Source organism: Bos indicus, chromosome 22 (assembly GCF_029378745.1).
Source record: "Bos indicus isolate NIAB-ARS_2022 breed Sahiwal x Tharparkar chromosome 22, NIAB-ARS_B.indTharparkar_mat_pri_1.0, whole genome shotgun sequence".
Classification (NCBI taxonomy): domain Eukaryota; kingdom Metazoa; phylum Chordata; class Mammalia; order Artiodactyla; family Bovidae; genus Bos; species Bos indicus.
The window spans coordinates 8838662-8851677 of record NC_091781.1 but is presented as its reverse complement, the minus strand read 5'-3'; the positions used below and the strand labels follow the sequence as shown (position 1 = coordinate 8851677).

Sequence of the window (13016 nt, the reverse complement as noted above, 5' to 3'; positions counted from 1 at the left end):
ACCAAATGGGCAGCAATTATATGAAACTATAAAGTTAAAAATAAAACAATAAAGAGATACCACTTCACCTTCACCAAAATACCTAAAAATAAAAATTTTGATAATTTAAGTTTGATGAGAATGTGGACCAATGGCATCCTTTTCAATACTGAGAATTTGCTTCAAACATTTTTAGAAAATATAATGTCATTATCAACTAAATTTGAACATGACATATAAACTGGCAATGTTTAGTAGAAATGCATTAGTACATATAAGAATATATGTGAATAAGAATACCTATAGTATTATTGATTATAATAGCCACAAACCAGTAACCACACAAATACCCACTCATTCCAAATGATAAATCAATGGAACACTTCAGAGCAATAAAAATGCTAAAACCACAAGTACATGTGAAAAGATAAATATACCCAACATTATGGGCCACATAACACAAATTTAAGAGATTACTTCCAAGATCCCTCCACTTTTGTGAATTTAAAAACAGAAAAACTAATATACAGTGATAGAAACCATGGTGCTTATAAACTCTGGGGAAGAGAGAGATGAATGTTTGGGAGGGAATGTGATGAAAGCTTTCCAGTCTCCATATTTTATTCCTTAGACTGGATCAAATGCAGGTCTTTCATATTGCAGGTGGATTCTTTACCATCTGAGCCACCAGGGAAGCCCACGGATACTGGAGTGGGTATCCTACCCTTTCTCCAGGGGATCTTCCCAGCCCAGGAATTAAACCGGGGTCTCCTGCATTGCAGGTGGATTCTTTACCAGCTGAGTTACCAGGGAAGCCCAATATACTGAACTCCATATATATTTTATGCATTTTCCTCTATATATGTCTATACAGAGAAAAATGCAACTTTTAAAATGATGTTTGGCACAGTTTAGAAATTGGAACAAGAAACTGAGTTCCAGATGTAGAAAACAAACTTACAGTTATAGTGGGGGAATGGGTAAGGCCTAAACTGGGAGATTGGGATTGACATATACACACATCGGAGAAGGCAATGTCACCCCCACTCCAGTACTCTTGCCTGGAGAATCCCATGGATGGAGGAGCCTGGTGGGCTGCAGTCCATGGGGTCACTATCGACTTCACTTTCACTTTTCACTTTCATGCATTGGAGAGGGAAATGGCAACCCACTCCGGTGTTCTTGCCTGGAGAGTCCCAGGGATGGGGAAGCCTGGTGGGCTGCCATCTATGGGGTTGCACAGAGTCAGACACGACTGAAGTGACTTAGCAGTAGCAGGATACATAAAATAAACAATTTGATAATGACCTACTGTATAAAACAGGGAACGCTACTCAATATTTTTAAAAGACTACATGGAAAAAGAATCTTAAAGAGAGAGAAAGTGTATATATATATATATATGGGAGCTTCCCAGGTGGTGCTAGTGGTAAAGAAACTGCCTGACAACGCAGGAGACTTAAGAGACATGAGTTTGATCCTTGGATCAAGAAGATCCCCTGGAGGAGGGCATGGCAACCCACCCCAGTATTCTTGCCTGGGAAATCCCATGCACAAGAGGAGTCTGGCAGGCTACAGTCCATATAGGGTTGCAAAGAGTCAGACATGACTGAAGCGACTTAGCGTGCGTGTGTATATGTATAACTGACTCACTTTTCTGTAACTAACACACCATTGTAAATCAACTACACTCCAATTTAAAAAAAGAAAAAAGAAATTGGAACAAATGTAAATTCTCTTCAATATATTAGTGGTGAATCAATTTTTGGTGCAGAGCTTATATGGAATAATATCCAGTCATTTAAAATACTGTGATACTACAATAAGGCATTGAGGTGGAACATACGATAAGAAGTAAAGTATTTAGAATGTGATTCCTCACTCTCCCCCCAAAAACATTTAAAATCCTAACCCATTTTCAAATTACTCTTGGATAAATAAAGGTAACTTCTTTTCCCACCTTAAGTAGCCTTGTGCATCCATGCCAAGTCACTTTAGTCATGTCCGACTCTTTGTGACCCCATAGACTGTAGCCCACCACTCTCCTCTGTCCATGGGATTCTCTGGACAAGAATACTGGAGTGGGTTGCCATGCCCTCCTCCAGGGGATCTTCCTGACCCAGGGATCGAACCCATATCTCTCATATCTCCTGCATTGGCAAGCAGGTTCTTTACCACTAGCACCACCTTACTGGTACTCAAACTCAGGAATTCCCCAGGGTGGAATCTGAAGCCTGTAGGCCCTGTACCAGGAGGGCAGGGAGAGATTTAAAGAAGAGGCCACTCCAGGTGAGTAGCTGGTGTTTTTAACAAGCAGAGGCACTTGGGCTTGGGTGGCAGCAAGAGGAGAATGGGATTCAGTTGCTATTCAGTCCAGAGGATCTCTGCAGCAAATGACTCTCAAGGCTCATCCTGGATAAACCGTGAGAACCGGGGTGGGCAGAATGCACATTCCATCCAAGGATGGAGGATGGGGTGAAGACCCTCTGATGACACAAATCCCCTCTCGGTTCAACCAGTGGTCTTGTCCCACCCATGACCTCCTCCAGCAACCTCTTCAGAAATGATGGAGCTAGGTAAGTCAGCTCAGAAGTACTTATTTTTCCTTGTTTTCAGTAAAGTGCCTATATAAGATGAACTAATGGCAATGGCATCCCACTCCAGTACTCTTGCCTGGAAAATCCCATGGACGGAGGAGCCTGGTGAGCTAAGTCCATGGGGTCACTACGAGTCGGACACGATTGAGTGACTTCACTTTCACTTTTCACTTTCCTGCATTGGAGGAGGAAATGGCAACCCACTCCAGTGTTCTTGTCTGGAGAATCCCAGGGACGGGGGAGCCTGGTGGGCTGCCGTCTCTGGGGTCCCACAGAGTCGGACACGACTGAAGCGACTTAGCAGCAGGAGCAGCAGCAATGACCTTTTTAGCTAGGAAAGGTGTCCTTTCCTTATTTCACCTGGGAAAATGGTGTCTGTTACAAAATAACTTTAATATTTTGCAACATGCTCATGATTTAAGATACCGTAAAACCTTCTTTTATTTATCTTATTTGATAACATCAGACAAAACACAGACCTAAAAAAGGGAATGATCTATCTTTACTCTGATGGTTAAAATTCTAATATTATAGAAATAATAATATTTCTTGTAATATTATAGAAATAAACCTTTGCTCACAGACTGATTATCAGTACTGACTGCTAAGCCCCTTTTCATTTTAGTGGAGATCATGGAGATTTGGCTTATATACTATTAAGAGGAGAAAGCAAGTTGAAGAAAAAAATAATGATCATGAAGAAAGTGAAAGTGAAGTCACCCAGTCGTGTCCGACCCTTTGCGACCCCATAGACTGTAGCCTACCAAGCTCTTCCATCCATGGGATTTTCCAGACAAGAATACTGGAGTGAGCTGAAGTTTCCTTCCCCAGGGGATCTTCCCAACCCAGGGATCAAACCTGGGTCTCCCACATTGCAGACAGGTGCTTTACTGTCTGAGCCCCCAGGGAAGCCCAATAATAATCATATACACATAAAATAAAATTATTTAGATTTACACATACACTTTCATGTATGTGAGTACAAATATGCAGTACAATCCCTGCAGGTCCTGGTTTAGGCCAGTGGGCAGTACCACTTAGACTTTAGAAGGAGGATGAAGAAGCAATGAAGTAATATTTATTCCCATGGCTCCCTTCCTGCTGCTCTGTGAATTGATATTAGCAGGGTTCCTCCCATCAAAGGCTATAGATACAGCTCCCTTTTTCTTTCCGTAACAGCACCTCCCCTTTAAGCCTACCCAGTGACAGAGAACCTGTTAGAATAAAAAAGCTGATCTTGAGTCCCACAGGAATTTAGAAAGATGTTACATTCTTGGAGCAACAGATAGAAACTTCCCACATCAGTTCCCCACTGTTGTATGTTCACAGGTATGATGATGGTGTTGAAGGAGAGAAACAAGTCGGCCACTGTATGTTTTCTATAGAATGTACAATATAAAGAAACAAGAGTTTAAATAGAGGCTGAAGGTGATTTCTGTGTTGACCTAACAGAATCACCCAGTGCACATGAATAAATTCTGTGGGGTCATTTTTGGGAGATGGTGGAAGAGAGGAAAGGAGAAGATTAGAGTGTGCATATTTGTAGGTAGCCATTGACCAGTGGTTCCCAAGAGACAGGGTCAGGCCTTCAGTCTTTCCAAAGAGCAGGGAGGCAGAGAGCATGGATCATTAAGGGAAGCCTTGCCTATAACTTTGAGCTCCAACATTTGCTTTTCTCAGAGCCATAGAATCAGAACTAATGGACCAGCAAAGGGCATGATGAAAAGAAAAGCACAAGGATTGGTGGGACATGGGAGTGAAATCTGCATTTGCTTTCCTTTTCCCGTGAAAGCTCTGTCTCATACAAAGAATGTATCTTAAAGTCAGACCTCTTTTACATCTTAGAAAGAACCCGTGGTACATATCTTGCTTCTTGTTTAAATTTTCTGCTTATTATTGGCTTCCATGACTGTTGCCCTGGGCCGTTTTTTGCTGGATTCTCAGAGACCTGGGCGGGGTGAAGCAGGCCCAGAGCTCCCAAGGGAATTTGCCAGAGCATCTTGGTTCCCCAGCAGCTGTAGGTGGGGTGAGCAGTAGCTGAGGCTGTTATGCATCACTAACCATTTTTATTCATATTTAGAATGGTTTCAATGTTAAGTTTTTCTAAATATTGCCTCCTTGCCCCATTCTGCTCAGTGAGAATGGATCAAATCGCCTGTGAGGCTGCAACACTCAGGGGGCGGCTGGCTGCCAATCACTGAGCACTGAGATCTGGACGTTTCTTTGTGGGACTGCCAAGATCTGTCTTGGGAGGCAGAGAGAAGAGAACCAGGAAGCCAGACTCTAATCCTTTCTCTAGAGAATCCTATCATGCTTTCCTCTTCCATTATTCAGGCAGAAACAGATTTTCAAAAAGCAACTAAATAATTTTTTTTCATGACTTTAAAGTATAACATGTTGATTGTAGAAAATTGAGAAAATAAAGGGTTTACATAAGAAAATAAATATAGCCCATAAACTTAACTCATGGATTCACTGTTTATGTATTATTAACCTATTTCTTTTCAGTCTTTATCTCTTTATATATATATATATATATATATATATATATATCCATATATGTGGATATATATATATATTTACATTTTAAACTGCTACTATTTCTCTGAGATATAACTTAAGACTATTTAAAGAACCGTCTTTCTTTCGTCTCCATTTCTGTCTTATATGTACATGTGTGCGCTCCTGACTTATTCATGATTTTGCTATTTTATCCTTGTGAATTTTCAGCTGCTGCTGATACAGTTGCTTCTCTACCATCCTTTTATAGCTGCTCCAGACCTTGATATTATTTATTTACTTAAGTTCAAAAATCTTTCTAAAACTCCTTAGAGAAGACTACATACTCTGAAAATAAAATCAATCCCACTTTAAGAACACGCCACCCTGACCTTCCTATTTGGTCTCAGTTCTGGCAGAAATCATTCTCCATTGAGCCCACATGAATCTTGCAGTTATCAATCCTCTCAGCTCTGGTGGATCTCTGGTCTGTGTGCAGGAACTTGGGGCTGACCATGACACAATCCCTTTGCAGCACTCATGCACATCCTGACCAACCTTCTTAGCATTGTCCTCCCCTGTTTCATGATACAAATGATACTATCATTCACCTTATTACCAAACTACAAATTCTGAGACATCTAAGACTCCTCTCTTACCTTGATTCCCAACATGCAGTCCCAAATTATCAAATTCTAACTCCTGAATCACTCTGAATTAATCCCTTCATCTCCTCTTCCTTCGATACCACTCTGGTTTAGACTTTGCGCATCTCTCCTAAATTACAACAAAAGCCTCCTTCTTACATGGCTTCCCTCTAGCCCAGCCTTCCTCTCATGTAAGCTCCATACGGCTTCCTTCAAAACACATCTTGGCTCCAAGCTCATTGTCTCTGAATCTAACTCCATCACTTTGTCTTTCTTTCAACCTCCACCCCTGAGGTGCCTGAGAAGCAGACTAGAGTCCTTACAATGTGGTTTCCAGACAATGAGTATAGGCATCAACCTAGGAACTGGTAAGAGATGAACACTGCCAGATCCTAACCAAGACCTCTGCGGTGGGACCTAGAAATTCATGTTTTAACACACATCATTTATTAGTTTTTTACTCAAAACCTCCAGAGGCTAATTTATTAATATAGTTCATAGAACAGATCATAATTGCTGTATTTTTTTTTTTTTTTTACTCATGGCCTCCTGGAAACTAACTCCAAACTTTTTTTCTTCCAAAATGTTTTTTGTCAATTTCTGTCTTAATTAAATGAGCCAATCTCTGCTCTCTGGAGTATCCCCAGTCTCATCTTTTTTTCCCTCTATTGTGTTTGATTTATTAAGGTTTAATTTATGTACAATAAAATGTACCATCTGAGATGTGAAACTCAAAGACATTTTATCTGTGCGTACACCTATGTAGCTCTCACCCAGTTCAAGATGTAGAGCATTTCCATTATCCCAATATGTTCTTTAATTCCCATTTCCAATTAATCCCCTCCACAACCCAAGAGTGAATCACTTTGCTAACTTTTGTCCCCATAGATTAGTTTGCCTCATTCTGAATTTCATGCAGATGGAATCATACAGTTCATACCCTTTGTGGATAGCTTCCTTTACTCATCAAATGCATTCAAGATTCATGAATATTGTTGCTCGTGTCAGTAGCTTATATATCTATTTTTTAAATCACTGAATAATGGTAGTATATTTGCCATTGGGCAAATATACCACCATTTGTTTAGCCATTGTCCTGTTGATGGACTCTTGGTTGTTATTGTTATTTTTCTTTTAAAGCTTCATTAATTCTTGCAAACAAGCCATCCCATCTGTTTTATTCTTTCCTTTCCCTCAGCCCCTTGCATATTTATCATTCTCAAGACCTCACTCAAACCTGGACATCTTTCCTGACCAAAAGAAACCCCATGGCTACCTTCCTCCTTTCATCCGTTACTGCCAATAATAATGGTGACTTCTGCTGTCGAGAACTATTATATACTGGAGTCATGTTCTGTGTTAAGTTATTGTTTCCTGAGGCAGAGCTCCCCAAACTAGACAGAAAACTTGAGAAAGGCAAAGGCAGTGTCCTATTTCCTTGCAAGCATTATAGCCTCTAGCTTTACACCATAGGCAATATTTGTTAAACACATAAAATTTTAACTTCACATAACCTTCATAATAGCTCAACAGCATATTAATATTAATGAATTTCATCAATAGCAATATAATTAATTAGGGACCTCCTGTAAGCCCAATGCTCATACCTGAATTCCATTGCCAGCTTCACCTCCAAATAGCTAGGTTTACTGAGCATGTTACTCAAGTTATACAGTTCCTCAAAGTCTCAGCCATAGTGCCTATAAAATGAGCCTATTAGTCCTTATTGATAGGTAGTTTATTTAAGGCACAGTGCTTTCCATAGTGCCAGGAACCCAGAAAACACTTAGTAAATAGCAGTCCTTATTATCTCTCTTAGTTTTCACTAATATCATTCAATTTTTAATCAACAAGGACCTACTGTATAGCATAGAGAATGATGCTCAATATTCTATAATAACCTAAATGGTGAAGAAGAAGTGGTACATATATACAATGGAATCGTACTCAGCCATTAAAAAGAATGAAATAATGCCATTCTCAAACACATGGATGGACCCACAGATTGTCATATTGAGTAAAGTAAGTCACAGAAAAATAAATACCGTATATCACTTATATATGGAATCTAGAAAGAAACGATAAAAGTGAACTTATTTACAAGACAGAAAAAGACTCACAGACTTAGAGAATGAACTTATGTAATAACCTAAATGGGAAAAGCATGTGAAAAAGAATAGATACATGTATATGTATTACTGAATCACTTTGCTGTACGCCTGAAACTTACATGACATTGTAAATCAACTATGGTTCAATTCAAGATAAATTTTTTTTAATCATTCAATTTTATTTGACTCCACAGGTTTGACAACATTTCCAGCATCACTCTCCATCCCTTTATAACTGTAGTATCACATGATAGCCAGTCCTTAATTGGCTTGTTTTCTTTCTTTTCTCATTAAAATAGATGCTCCATAAGGACAAAGACTTCACCTTTTTCATTAATCATTGTATCTCCATCCCTAGAAGATTGCCTGGAACACAATGGATTCCCAATAAAGCAACAATGAATGAGTATGTAAATGAATCAATATCATATCCATCATTTTATGGGCGTGAGACTGAGGCTGAAGCTTTAACTTAGTAAGTCCTGTGGCTCTGAGGTGGACTCTCTATTCAGCTGATCAGCAAGTCATATCTCTGCTGAATTTGGCCAGTAGTGGAACCAAACAGTCTGTCTGGTGACCGGTAGTTCTGAGTTTTAGAAAGTTCTCCCTTATCCTGTGCTGACAGCTCTCTCCCTCTGCAAAATTACAGTGTCTCCAAGTTGAAAGGGACTTCAGGTAAAGATCCCAGTGCCTGAGCACCCAGCAGTTCCTGTTTGCCTGAAACGTCATGCTGGAGGCAGCATTTAATTCAGATGAGAAGTGACACCCACATCCTGATGCCTCAGCTGCCAGCAAAGGGCCAGTGACAACTTCCATTACACAGAAGGGTGAGCCAGGTGTCCTAGAAAAACTCCAGCTCTTCAAATCCCGTCTCCCTAATTAGATTCTCTCTGCAGAGTTAGCCAGATCCCTTCCTCTGTGTCAGGTCCTAAATTCTACTTTAAAATTGTGCTGCTTCAGTGCTGCAGTGTTGGAAAGAAAGAGCTTGCAGTGGGGACTGGAGGAATAGCACTGACAGGAAGCACCAGGAAAGCACTTGGGAGAGGGAAAAAGGAATACTGAAATGCACCCACTCCCATATTTAACAGAAGATGTGTTGTTTTAAGACACTAATTTGTGGGAAGTGTTCAACCTTACCAAGTTCATAATTTTGAGATTTGGGAGAAAAATAATTCTTATCACATTTTTTTTTTTTTTTTTTGCCTCATGGCATAATGGTTTTTTAAAAAAAATTATTAGAGTATAGTTGCTTTACAATGTTGTGTTAGTTTCTGCTGTCCAGCAAAGTAAATCAGTTATACATATACGTATATTCCCTCTTTTTTAGATTCCCCTCCCATTTAGGTCACCACAGAGCATTCAGCAGACTTCCCTGTGCTATAAAGTAGGTTCTCACTGGTTATCTATTCTATTATTATTATTTTTTAGTTACCTACTTTATATAGTATCAATAGTGTATATATGTCAATCCCAATCTTCCAATTCATCTGCCTCACCCCTAGCGCCCCAGTAACCATAAGTTTGTTCTCTACATCTGTGTCTCTATTTCTGCTTTGAAAAAATTCATCTGTACCATTATTCTGGATTCCGCATAGAAGCAATATTATATGATAATTGTGTTTCTCTTTCTAACTTACTTCACTCCATATGACAATCTCTAGGTCCATCCATGTCTCTGAAAATGGGACTATTTTATTCCTTTCTGTGGCTGAGTAATGTTCCATTGTATATATGTGACACATCTTCTGTATCCATTCTTCTGTTGATGGACATTTAGGTTACTTCCATCCTTGGCTATTGCAGTACGTAGTGCTGCAATGACTTCAGACTATACTGCAAAGCCACAGTAAACAAAACAGTATGATACTAGCCCCCAAAACAGAAATATAGATCAACAGAGCAGGACAGAAAAGAGAGATAAAACCAAGTACCTATGGTCACCTAATCTATGACAAAGGAGTCAAGAATATACAATGAAGAAAAGACAGTCTCTTCAACAAGTGCTCCTGGGAAAACTGGATAGCTACAAGTAAAAGAATGAAATTAGAACCCTCCTAACACCATACACAAAAATAAACTCAAAATGGATTAAATACCTACATGTAAGGGCAGATACTATAAATCTTTTAGAGGAAAACAGGCAGAACACTTTCTGACATAAATTGCAGCAAGACATTTTTTGACCCACCTCCTAGAGTAGTGAAAATAAAAACAAAAATAAATGGGACCTAATTAAACTTAAAAGCTTCTACACAGCAAAGGAAAGCAAAAACAAAATGAAAAGACAACCCTCAGAATGGGACAAGAGATTGATCTCCTTCACTTCTTGGGTTCTGGAGGATGCTCAGATGTTTGACTTTAGAAAAGCTTTAAATGAAGCTGTTATTTTAATTCTAGTCATCTAGGCTTTTTTTTTTCTCATGCTGGTTCTGAGAACTATGTGCCAGCCGTTGGAAAGATGTGTTCCCAGGTACATGAGGCGTGCATCACAGAAAGAGCTACATACCTGCAGATAAGAAGGAACGGCAGCAAAGACCTTTGAGATAGTTACAAAGAAAAGCTGGGCTTCTTCTGGCCTTTTTCACAGATGTTACAACACTGACATCCAAATTGTATATTTCTGTGTTTACCTGCATGTGGGTTGGAGCAGCTACAAATCAAAAACAATTTAGGAAAAAAATAAATCAATAGTCGTTACGAGTTCAGAGTAGAAATAATACTTCCATGCTGAACAATTTGTGTTACATGAAGACAAATGTAATACACTCATGTCACTATAATTTGCATCTAGAAGTCAAGACATATGATGTGGCAATGAGACATAATTTTTGAAATTGAGGAAAAAAATCTCAGAAAACCTGGGCCATATATGAATGCCTTCTGTATGCAGAAATCCTCAGCAAACACAAAAAGCTCCTATATTTCCAATCAGTCACTTCCAGTGAGCGAAGGTTTTGTTTTTGTTTTTGTTTTTTTTTTAGCCATGTGTAAGTTCTCAGGAGGGGGAGATTCAGACATAAAAGGAATGTGTAGTAAATTACAGAAGTGATGCTGATGCAGGCAACCATAGGACATGGTCTAGTGATGAATGTGTTGTGAACCACCACAGAGAAATTAGACCAGAACTTCCCAAGGGGAGAGATTATATGTTACTGTTAAGTGGTGACTGCTGACTCATAATATAAACCTATAAAAATCATTTTAATGTAATTAATTTAAGGAATGAAAAAGGAAGGTGCCCAGAGGGATATGAGAGTTACACGAATGAAGGAGGCTTTTCCATGCACTTAGGTGTGAGGGGATCTAGTGTGGTGTTTGCATGCCAAGGATGGGAGTGGGTATCAGAGGAACAGGGCATATACACAACAAGGCAGGCCTCCATGGAGAGAGTTTGAGTTGCTGGGCTGAGGACTCAAGCCCAGATGTAGGAGGTGCTGCAGGAGGCACTGAGGGCTTCTGATCAGCAGAGCATAGGAAAAGCTTGTGTTGGGAAGGTCCCCAAATCGCATTTATAGAGACCAGTTTCTGATTCCTCTGCCTGTTTCTGCCAAGTGAGGAAAAGACCTCTTTCTTGGAAGAGGTGACATTTGATCTGATACTGTGGTGAGCAGAGAAGATAAACATGAGATCAAGGAGAACGGAGACAAGTAAGGCAAGAAATACCTAGTCTGCATTCTCTTCAGTAAACTTTCAGTCAAGCCCGGGTTAATCCTCCAACATTGGAGCTGTGGCTATAAACACACTAAAATGGAAATAACTGCTTATGAGACAAAAGCAGCCTCTGGGGCTCCAGCCCTCAGCCCACTCAAATGCCTTGGATCCAAGCAAGAATCTGTCATCCTTTCCCCAAAGTTCTTTGGTGGGAGATAAAAGAATGTTTTAAAATACCAATGACTCCTATGACAAAATTCAGATATAGGTTCAAATTAAAGCATCACTTTAATTCCACATACAGCAGGTGTGAATCACTGGGGCCCTGTGTTGCTCCCTTCTGACAAGGACCATTTCTATATTTCCATTTTAGGAAGATAAAGCTCTTCGAACTTTAAGAAAGGTTTAAAAGTGTTCCTTAAGAACAATCCAGGGTCTTCCCTTTTCGGCTGTATCAGTATCAAATGTCAAGTTCATCTCCTGGTGCTTATGCCTAGCAAGTCATTAGCGAGAAGATATCACACCTACTCACACCGTAATAATAGATTATTGGTTTTTACTGATGCACAGTCACCTCAGCATATGAGCTTCCATCTTTATTCAAGGGCAAAAGTTAAGCATGCATTCATATTTGAAATTAAAACACTTTTTAATGTAAGAAGTGTATTGTGTGAAGGAAATATATCTTCGTCATGGTCAACAGGAAGCGAAATCTATGTGCAAGGTGCACATGAGGAGAGAACGTATGTGTTGAAATCCTTTCTCCATTTCCTACCTTGCGGGTGGCATTAGCCAAGTCCTGGGGATGTTTCTGAGTCTCTGAAGTCTCACATAAGGACAGGCAGCATCAGTCTCCCGTGATTCACATCACTGTGGAACGGATTAAGGAGAAAATTCATGAAAAGCTCTTTCACAGTCACCTAGTAGATTTTCAAGAAAAGTGGGATACATCTGATCCATTATACCCACTAACTAGACCTGGAATGTGAAGTCAAATGGGCCTTAGAAAGCATCACTACAAACAGAGCTAGTAGAGGTGATGGAATTCCAGTTGAGCTATTTCAAATCCTGAAAGATGATGCTGTGAAAGTGCTGCACTCAATATGCCAGCAGATTTGGAAAGCTCAGCAGTGGCCACAGGATGGGAAAAGGTCAGTTTTCATTCCAAACCCAAAGAAAAGCAATGCCAAAGAATGCTCAAACTACCGCACAATTGCACTCATCTCACATGCTAGTAAAGTAATGCTCAAAATTCTCCAAGCCAGGCTTCAGCAATACATGAACCGTGAACTTCCAGATGTTCAAGCTGGTTTTAGAAAAGGCAGAGGAATCAGAGATCAAATTGCCAACATCCACTGGATCATTGAAAAAGCAAGAGAGTTCCAGAAAAATATCTATTTCTGCTTTATTGACTATGCCAAAGCCTTTGACTGTGTGGATCACAAGAAACTGGAAAATTCTGAAAGAGATGGGAGTACCAGACCACCTGATCTGCCTCTTGAGAAATCTATATGTAGGTCAGGAAGCAATAG

At 39.7% G+C, this 13016-nt stretch overlaps 1 long non-coding RNA gene across 1 annotated transcript in view; it reads right to left on the bottom strand.

Moving 5' to 3' along the window:
• Positions 1 to 12359, bottom strand: part of LOC139178692 (uncharacterized) — a 107564-nt gene extending 95205 nt beyond the window's left edge. Inside the window, exon 1 of the long non-coding RNA XR_011563181.1 lies at positions 12260 to 12359. This is a non-coding gene — a long non-coding RNA (uncharacterized lncRNA). The remainder of the gene's footprint in view (positions 1 to 12259) is intronic.
• Between the last annotated feature and the right edge of the window lie 657 nt (positions 12360 to 13016).